Raw genomic sequence first — 9,858 nt, forward strand, 5'->3', positions numbered from 1 at the left:
CCCCACCCGGAAGATACTTCGGAGGGGTTAGGAATCCCACTTACAGCAGCATTCTGACTCAGGATAGATTAGCCAGGCATTAGCGGTGTTTCATTAACCTTGCGTTAAGTGACATCCTTGCATGATTAATGGACATTATTAACAAAAGGGAGATTGTATTTCCGAAAATGAACCTTTTGTGAGACGTCCGCCGCAGCTTTAATAGGTTTGTTTATTAATCATTCGTAGCAGAGGTCCTCCATTTTTGAGCTAGTGATACATGGAATGGCTACGACGGAGACTGACAGCAGCCCTCATTGAGCTCCACGGAGAATGTGAAACATTTATCTTCGCGTGGACGCTGCATTCCAAGCGTCTCACCGCTTCCTTCTGGCAAAGGCTTATTTGGACATGAGTGCGGTGACTTAAAGGGACAGTCCATGATTTTTTTTTTTGTTGAAGATTATAGGTGGTCAAAATCTTACAGGAGACAGCTCTCTTAGCTGTTCCAGGAGATTGAAGCTAATATCTCGCCTTAGAGGGGCCAAAATTAAAGCGCACTTCTACTGTCTTAAAACTTTAATAGCAATTTAAAAACTATTATTGGCCTATTAGCAGTTGTAATGTTTATATTTACTGGTTATTTGGAACGCTTTTGCCTTCGAATAAAGACACTTAAAGACAAAGATTGATCTTTTTCTTCTTATTGAAACAGATTATTTTTCCTTGATAAAACAAAACCTATGACATTATTTACTACATAAATTTTTAATCTTCATTCAAGATCATATTTGATCTTGATTTAAAGTGGCTAACTTAACAGCTGTGTAAAAAAAAATATATATATTTTTTTGAAAAGGTTCCTTACCAAAACCACAACAATATTGTTGTTGCTGACATATCGTCACTCAAATCTGATGCTCTACATGTTCCATTCAGTATCTGTTTCACTCAGGAAGATTACTGGAGGTGCACCACCTCCAAACTCAATTTCCTGTGTTAATAAGAACCTGATTTTCCATAAGTAACCACCAAATGCAAACATGACAACTGTGCAGTTCTTAAGAAAATAGGATTTGCTTTAAATGTTCTGATTCTTTTTTAAACTATAGTAATTTCAAGGTGAGAAAAGTCCACTTTGGTCAAAATAACCGTTAGCTCGAGACTCTACAATCAGCTTATTTGGATTTATGCCAAATTGAGATCCCAACGCAATGTTACTAAGATATTCTCTTCTTATGACCTTTGAATAGAACAGGAACTCTTAAACACTTGGGTATTTTCAATTTATACAAATAGTTTTCACTGTCAATGTGCCATCCTATTTTGATGTAAAGGACCTTTACTTGGTTTTACTTTGGGTTATTTCCAGCACATAATTTTTTAATGTTATTGCTTTAAAGAAAAAAAATATTTTACTACCTTTACAGGCAAACCAAAGGGATTTTAAGCAGCTATTGGCTCCCTCAAAATTAGCACAAAGAAAGGAAATGGCAACAGACTATATGATGTACATCCAGCAGCCTTCACTATGTACATATGTATATAAAACTTTGCTATCTTTGCATGTCTCTCCATGACGTCAGTTGGAGAGGGCGATGGGTTCACACCAGAGACGGCCTGTCCATCAGCTCTCATCCTGCCCAGGCTCTTCTGAAGCCTGGGTGAGGCTGAAAGTGAGGAAAAAGGCGAGGCTCGAGCGGAATGGAGGGGTTGAGGCGCACGGCGCGAGACGAGGTGGGGCTCCAAGGTGCTGCTGTCCGCGCCCGCTGTCCTGCTGTCTTGAAACCTGGCGGCCACAGGGGAGCTCAAGGTGCTGTCAGATGACCTGACAAACCGGGCTGCCGTCAACATCTTCTGTGGACATAGGAGGCATGAGGTGCAGCTCGGTTTGACTGTGCACCTGTGTTTCCCCCTCTTCCTGTGTGTGTGTGTGTGTGCGTGTGTGTGTGTGTGTCCTTAACTGTCATATATGATTGTTAGTAGGCAGCTTTTATCTGCCCTCCTTCTGGTTTGACATTCTGCTCTCTTCCTGCTTCTTAAAGCAGCAAGAAATGAGATAAAAATTCAAGTCTGAGCGACAGGTCTGACAAAGTATGGAGCTCAATCATCAAGGTGCCAGCTGTCGAACGTGCAAACCAGACAGAAAGACACACCTGGAGGGGTTTAGAAAGCCATTCGAAGGTCCCTTTAATGTGTTCAGATTTGCTGTATTTTCTTTTGAATGTAGAAATATGAAACTTTTTCTTCTTTTCCTTAGTCTATATCTTAGAACTTTTTCCTCATTAGATTTTTAAACTACATTGTGTATGTATTAATAATTTTAACAAAAGAAAAACATACTAACGTGTTTATGTCACAGAATATTAAACTTTTTTTGCTGTTCTGTCTTGCTGTAAAGCAACACTGTTTCTAACAAGCTAGCTAACCAGCGGGGTTATTTTCTCTGGTAGCCAGCAATAGTGGTCATAATTCATGTTGCTGAATGCAGTGGTGAAACTATATATTTCAACCAAAAAACACACATTAAAGTTTTGATTCAGAGAATATTACATGTTTTTGCTGTTCCATCTTGTTGCAACACAGCATTGGATCTAAGCTAGCAAACTAGAGGGAATACCAGCAATGACAGCTAGTTGATTTACAGACATGCAGGTTGTATGTTACTAGCTGTCGTTGCTAGCTGTTGTTGTAAAACAATGCTATCGATATGAGTGCTGGGTGCAGGTCCTTTTATTCCCCTGCCATAACTGTAATATTTCCTAACAATTAAATTTGTCTTTCACTTAAGCAAAGATAAAGCCGCATTCAGCCAGCAGGCAGTGTCACTGGTTTCTTGTTCAAAGGACTTTCAACCATTAAATGATATGAAGGTAAACTGTAGCAGTTTTGAAATTAAGGGTGTGACAAGATCTTGTACAAGATATTAAAAAGTCACTTTATTTCTTATTGAGGTGACTGCTATCTTGTGAGCGCTACCCATTTTCAGTCAGTATGGCTTCACATGAATAAACCTAAATCACTTGCTTGGAAGCATTTTCAGTTTCCTGTATGAGCTGAATGGCAGTAGTGGCAGACAAGACACAAACAATGTATGAAAGTTGTTCCAAGGCTGAAAGAGGCAGAAGCATCGCTATATCAACCAATGAATGGATGTCTATGGGTATGTTGAGCTACTTAACAATCACAACCCACTATAACCACTGGGAAATGTACTTCAGATCACAATTCATGTATATTCTATAAAAGTACAGAATTAAGACCTTTATGAAAAATATATTTGATCTTCGAAGTTTTCTTAAGAACATTATTAAAATTTTGTGAACTACTTATCATGTCTCGTCTCGCGAGTTTTAGGTATCGTTACACCTTTAATGAACCTGACGGAGTGTTGTGAAAGCCACTAGAGGTTCTGATTGAATGAAATCTATATTCTTTTGTTTCGAAAGTATGAATGTAAAACTTTTCTCTTTTTTTTTTGCCCTTTGTCTACAAATGTTGAAGACATATCATCCAACACAGCACATCTTGTGGGTTTGCACAGATTCCTGTCACTCTTCCCCTGTAAGAGCAAGACTCTGGTGATCAAGGTCCGCCCGCCCGGCTCCCCTCCCTGCTCCTCTTCCTCCTCCACCTCATCGTCGTCCCACCACCCGCTGCCGGGCTTGGGAATGACTGACGCTGTCAGAACGTCTGGCACTCAAACACGCCGGCTTCTGACGGGTGGCGGCAAACGCGATGTGACTCAGCCAGCAGTATCTGGTTTCTCCTGCGCCGACTCCATTTCTTATAGCTCAGAGGGGCTTAGAGCGGCCACGGGGAGTTGGTGTGTGTGCGTGAGCGTGTGTGTGTGTGTTTGGCTGTGGGAGGTAATCGAGCAGATGTCAGGAGAGACTCTGAGAGGGGATGTGTACACTGAGGGACGACTGAAACCTGTCACATTGATTTTCAGTGCTCTCGTAGCATCCGGGGTGTGCTTGCGCGTGTTTGCCTTTGAGGAGTGTGTGTGATGTTCAGAGTGTGTGTGTGTGTGCGTGCGTGTCTGTGTGTGGCTGACATTCACTTCCACAGTGTATGTAGACAGTATGAAAACAGAGAGCTGATAATACGTAGAAGTAATAATAAAAAAAAGCTTTTTTTAAAATATTCATATCAGCTTGTGCTCATTACATGTGTGAATGTAAACTGTAATATTGGCACATCACGAATCATAATCTATTCAAAGCGAGCCTATTTCCCATTTTTACACTTGTTTTTTTTTATGATGATGATAATGTAATAACTACCAATTAACTCAACCCCCCCCCCCAAAAAAGACATCCCAGTTCTTTTAGTGTGTTATAGAAAACGTGTTTTATACAGACATAAAACTGCTTCACAGGTGTAAAGAAAAAAAAAGAAAAAGAAAGATTAAACAAAACCAGAAAAGAGACAATTCAGCTCGGATTAATGAGGATCACTCCTGGCAGTTTTTCCTTTAAAGATGATGTATGAAATGATCTTTTTCCGCTCCTCCTCCTCCTCCTCCTCTTCTTCTCCATCTATTTTAACCACCGAAATATTAACACACACTATAAGACGCGTCCCATCTGGTTAGTCGGTGCATTTGTTTCCTCCGCGAAACGCTGAACATCAGAAGAACCATTACTTCTAGCCGTGTGTTCACAGATTGCTCTGCAGCTCCACATGTTCTGCCAACACAATGAACCCGGGGCTGCGAGATAAAATGTCACAGCTATATATCCTCAGGCTTGTTTAAGTGTAAAAAAAGAAAAAAGAAATCGAAGGTAGTCACGCCAAGGGTTTGTTGAGCAACATGAACAGAAGCGTGACATCCGTTCACCTACCTGACTGCTTCTTCTTCTTCTTCTTCCTTTTCTTCTTCTTCTTCTTGTTCCTTTTCTCCATCCTTGACTCCTAGAAGTAGCAGAAGATTCCCAGCAGAGGAGACACAGGATGCTCTCCAGGTTCTAGGTTAAATACAGACAACCACAATGCTCGTCACAACCCTCCACGTTGCCATACAGAGTGTGCCATCTTTTGGCTGTTTTTAGAACTGCCTCTTTCTTTCCCTTTTTTCTTCCCCCTCCCCTCTTTTTTATTTATCTATCAGTCTGTGCAAGGGAAAGATCATAAAATCAGTGAAATAAAGTGAAATGGTTGTCTGGGGGGATGGATATGTCCCTTGCAACGTGAAGTGGAACTTGAGGAAATCGCCGGATCTCCTGCAGCTTTGCGGAGGACGATTGCTGTAGGGGCTACTTTCTTTTTCTTTTTTCTTCCTTTTTTTTTTTTTCCAAAACCGGTGCAATTTATGCAAGCTCTCCAGCCATAAAGAAAGAAAGAAAGAAAGAAAGAAGAAAAAACCCCGAAACACGCACATTTCTGCCTTCTGATGTCGCTCCTGATGAGAGAACTGGAAGAATGAACGAGCCCAGAGCTCAAAACTAATTATGCCAGTTAGAAACAATTAGACATAAATAATCACAAGTTTTTCTGTAAATGCACGAGGACATGTGTGCGTGCATTCATTGCCATGCAGCAAAAAAAAAAAAAAAAAAAAAAGTAAAACAACTCAGAGAAATAGAGATATTCACCTTCGAAGGGTCACTCTCCTCTTCCTGGCTCATTAAAAACAGCCCCATTAGCGCTGCTCCTTCAGAGGCTGACAGTTATGTGAGCGAGCGCGCTCGTACGCATGTGTGCGTGCGCGCGCGCGCGCGAGCGAGCTAGCGTGTGTGTGTGTACAGCGTAGCGGTGAAGACGCGCGGCGTTTCGGAGGCCTCTGGGCTCCAGAAGAATACATTAAAAAGCAAAGAGCCCCTCTCCTCTTCCTGACTGACTCCTGCTGGGACTACTTAGCATTTCTGGGGTGAAAACTTCTCCAGCAAGGTTGTCAGACACTATATACAAATTACGGCAGAGCTAAATTGCTCCTGTATGTAGTTATTTAACATTTGCGTGTGTGTTTTTTGCGTGCATGTGTTTGCCTTGGCCTGACGAACGCCGTATTCCCTCGACACACGACGGGCAACGCTGTCGCTGCGAGGGAGAGAGGGGGGAGAAGAGAGAGAGTGAGGGGAAGAAAGAAAGGAAGGGAGATCACTAAAACGATTTAAAGAAGGAGAGAAAGAGAGATTGGAAGCTACAAATCCCCCTAGAATCCACAACAACTTCACACTCGTTAGCTCGTGAAAATTCTAGCGGTTTTAATGTGTTTTTTGGGTCACAGATAGTGTGAGGAAGTAAAAAACATCTCTCTTTTTTTTTGCACTTATTGTATCGTCATCCATTGAGAATTCGGCAGAGAACCGAAAAGTTAACGAAAGGCCTCAGAGCAGGGCAAAAATATCGCCAAGAAAACGCGTCTGTTTTTCATTTCGTCTCCTCTCCTCTTGACCTGGTCCTTTGATGGAGCTAAAATATGTTTTGGAGTAGTTTTCATGCGTGTTTTGTAGATTGGAACTTTTAAATGAGGTACAGTTTTAACCTAAACTCTCACTTTCAGATGTTAAATTACAACAAATGCACTGTGGTGGAAATATGGACAGTGTTGAAGTAGAATAATATTAAAAAAGTAGATTACGAACTATTTTGTATGTGACAGCAGTCATGCTGTAAAATATACTCAGTTGTAGTTGGAGCAGCATTTTATTTTATACATAGTTTGACTTCTAGTTTAAAAACATTTCTGTGGACTTTTTGGTATTATTAAAAATTGTTTGGGTTTTTTTTACACTATTTTGTAATCCCTATAAGGACCATTGTGATTTTCAAAATGAAGGCTACATGTAGAGTCATTTCACAACATTTAGATTTTGCTTGGGTGAGTTTATTTAGGTTTCTGACACAATCCATAAAAATGTAGAAAAACAAAATCTGTACATCCTAAAAAGAAAATCCAACAGAATTTTGTTTTAGGAAAAAAATCTGTTGGAAACTTAAAGACATATTTATTTGATTAATTCTGAACTAACTCATTGATGTTTATTACTTGTGCTGATTGAAGCATTTCTCTGCATTAAAACTGCAGGCTTGATGCTAACAACAACAACAAAAAAAGCTTTCTAAAGTTGGTTTTGCGTCCATAAACAGAAACTGGTTGTTTTATCAGCATGAATCATAATTTCCAAGTTGTGGCGCCTTTAATGTTAATTCAGTTACTTTCATAACATAGAGATACCCCTATTAAGTCACTTTGTGAAAGAGTGTTTGTAAGGCAAGGAGTTTGTATTTGTCAAAAAAGAAAACTAAAAATTGTCTAAATGTTGTCAGTTCTAGTAACGGTGTGACATGAGCACACAGGCAGACTTTGACTCAGATGTTAAATCCACGTCGTTTTTTATGCTCTTCTCAAGCTCACCTGGTTAAGCTGGTTTGTAACTGGGATGCTGAAAATCCTTTTTGTCTCTAATAAAACATGTCGGGTTGTTTGTATTGGTAGACAAATAACATGTATTTATGATGTATATCTATGAATTATATCCTGATTTTATCCAGTTTAAAGCTACAGTGTGTAAGTTTTACAAAAATGTATTTTTTTTTCATGTCTATTAAAACTGTCACCAAGTCATGACAATATGAGACAGATAATCGGTGAAAAGACTGATTTCCTCTGCTTCCTCTCAGTGATATTATTACTGTCCAAAGAAATTTGATGCTTCTTAACAAAAACGACTAATGAAAATCAGGAGGAGGGTCTTAGTGCTGTCAGTGAATGCTGCTAATAGTGGAAAAATAACTTACCGTTTGAGGAAAACCGTTTGTACGCAGTTATCGGTTATGCTATGCTAACTGAGCATAGCTTTAGGATTTGTGGCAGGTTGTGTTACGGTGAACCAGCTGTAGCTTAGCAAAGAGCAAGCAAGCGAGGGTAAGCACGAGAGTGATTGACAGCGCTAAGACCCTCCTCTTGGCTCAGATTGGTTGTTTCTGACTGAGTGGTGTATTTCTGACAATTTTTTCACAGATTATCTGCTTTGTAAAAAACTGTCACGACATAGCAAATATGCAAAAAAACATTTCTTAATAAGTTGCATACTGCAGCTTTAAATGTTAAAAAGCAAAAAAGAAAATTGGTAATTCATGGAAAAAACACGGTTTTGTACAGCTAATTTTTACATTTTTCATCAACATTATCAGTTATTACCATGACTTTAACTTCTTAGCTGTTCCTGGGGTGAGCATCGGCGGATAGGCTCGTGAACGTACGCGCGTGGACCTGACTGTCTCGTAGGAGTGATAACAAGTCGCCCGGCTGCTCACCGCCACCAGCCATCCATTTAAAGTGAATTAGGACTCAAATACTCGACCCATCAGAGGTGCCAATAACGAGGAGCGCCTTTGAAAATTACAGGGGGGAATTTAAGTCTGCTGGCTAATGGCATTGGCACCGACACTTTGCCAATACACATTTAGCCGCGTGTGGGTGCGCCTGGCCCGGGGTGCCGGCAGAGACTGACACATCTCTCTTGAGCCTGTCCAGACGGAAGATTGGCCTGTCTGTCAGCGGCCAGGCGACCACCATTACCCCACCATCACCCCCAGCTCTTCTTCCCCTGTTAACCCACACCACATCCACACCTCCACTACTGTCAAATACCCTGCTGCTCTTTCTTTTGCCTTTGTATTTTCCTCTTTTACGGTCAACTCTTTCTTGATCTTGCGCTGCACCCATGTTTAAGCGGTAAACAACAACAACCAAAAAATTAAGAAAAGTTCCTCAACTCTGCCCTCAAGTCGATGACCTTAATGAGACAAAACATCTGACTAAAAGATCAGCTAAACCTGCAGAAACAGCTTTAATTAACGGGGCTTTTGTGTGGGTGAACATGTGCTATTGCTTTTAAAATTTAAATTGCCCTCAGATTCCAACTAGCACCGCTGGTTTACATTTAATATTAAATGAACCTCAGCAAAAGTGTTGGAACTTTTCTCCACGTACTGGAAAACATGAAGGTCCAAATTGAATCAATAGTAAATTAGCTGAAACTAGTAAGAGTTGTTGAGGAAACATAAATAAATGCAACGTTGATTGATTTTAACGTGTCAAACATGAAGTCTTTAGTTCCTGTCAGTTATTAAAAAGGAACATATATCTGATTGGGTAAACAAATTACTTTTCCGTCTTAATTTTTATGTTTTTGGCAAGTTAGATTCATAACTTTGTAGAATCTACATTACTTGCCTACTTAACAACTTGAGCAATCTGTTTCCTGCAACTTCAATGCTTTCTAAACAGCTTGCTATGTAACAGTGACTTAGAAATAACCTGAAATTTACAATAAGCAAGTTTCAGAAACACAATCACTTTGTTGGTTTGACCAACAGAATGATTACTAATAATATATTGATGTATTTGAGGCTTTTTCAGAGCATGAAGAAACACATTTCTTCATGCTCTGAAAGAATGAAGAAATGTGTTTTCTTGACAAAAACAAGAACAAAGTTTGTTTGAGAAAAGAAAGTGCCAGACTGTCGGTAAATCCACAGTAACAGAAAAGCAGGAACAATTGTTCCCAATGTAGAGATTTTGTGGTTAAATGTCCCATTAGCAACTCTTAAAAAATAAATCCTAATGTTTTTCTGAATTTACGTGAAATCAGTTTCCCGAAACACTCACGGGGCGCCCAGTCCATGTAGAGAAGTCAATTCCAGAGTCCCTCTCCTCACCTGTGGAGTGTTTGTGATATAGTATGTGTCATGTTTCTGGCCCGTCTGCCTGCTATGTTTCTCTCCTCTGTACTCCTCATCAAGCTCATCTGGTTCMCCTGCATGCTGCTGCGCTGGAGCACAATCAGGCTCATGTCTTCCACCTGTTCACCAGCAGTTATATTCAGCTCTCAGGCAGGCAGACGGTGCCAGATTTTTGAAAGCCAC

At 40.3% G+C, this 9,858-nt stretch overlaps 1 long non-coding RNA gene across 2 annotated transcripts in view; it reads right to left on the reverse strand.

The window, feature by feature from the left end:
* Positions 1–9,664, reverse strand: part of LOC103478695 (uncharacterized) — a 27,919-nt gene extending 18,255 nt beyond the window's left edge. Inside the window, exons 1-2 of one of the 2 annotated variants that reach the window (XR_001777441.1) lie at positions 9,602–9,664; positions 4,827–4,949 (exon numbers count right to left, since the gene is read on the reverse strand). This is a non-coding gene — a long non-coding RNA (uncharacterized LOC103478695). Of the gene's footprint in view, positions 1–4,826; positions 4,950–5,576; positions 5,638–9,601 lie in introns of those variants that run through there. The other variant, XR_001777440.1, reaches the window with a different exon arrangement.
* Positions 9,665–9,858: the final 194 nt, after the last annotated feature.

The sequence above is a fragment of the Poecilia reticulata genome, linkage group LG16 (genome assembly GCF_000633615.1).
Source record: "Poecilia reticulata strain Guanapo linkage group LG16, Guppy_female_1.0+MT, whole genome shotgun sequence".
NCBI classification, from domain to species: domain Eukaryota; kingdom Metazoa; phylum Chordata; class Actinopteri; order Cyprinodontiformes; family Poeciliidae; genus Poecilia; species Poecilia reticulata.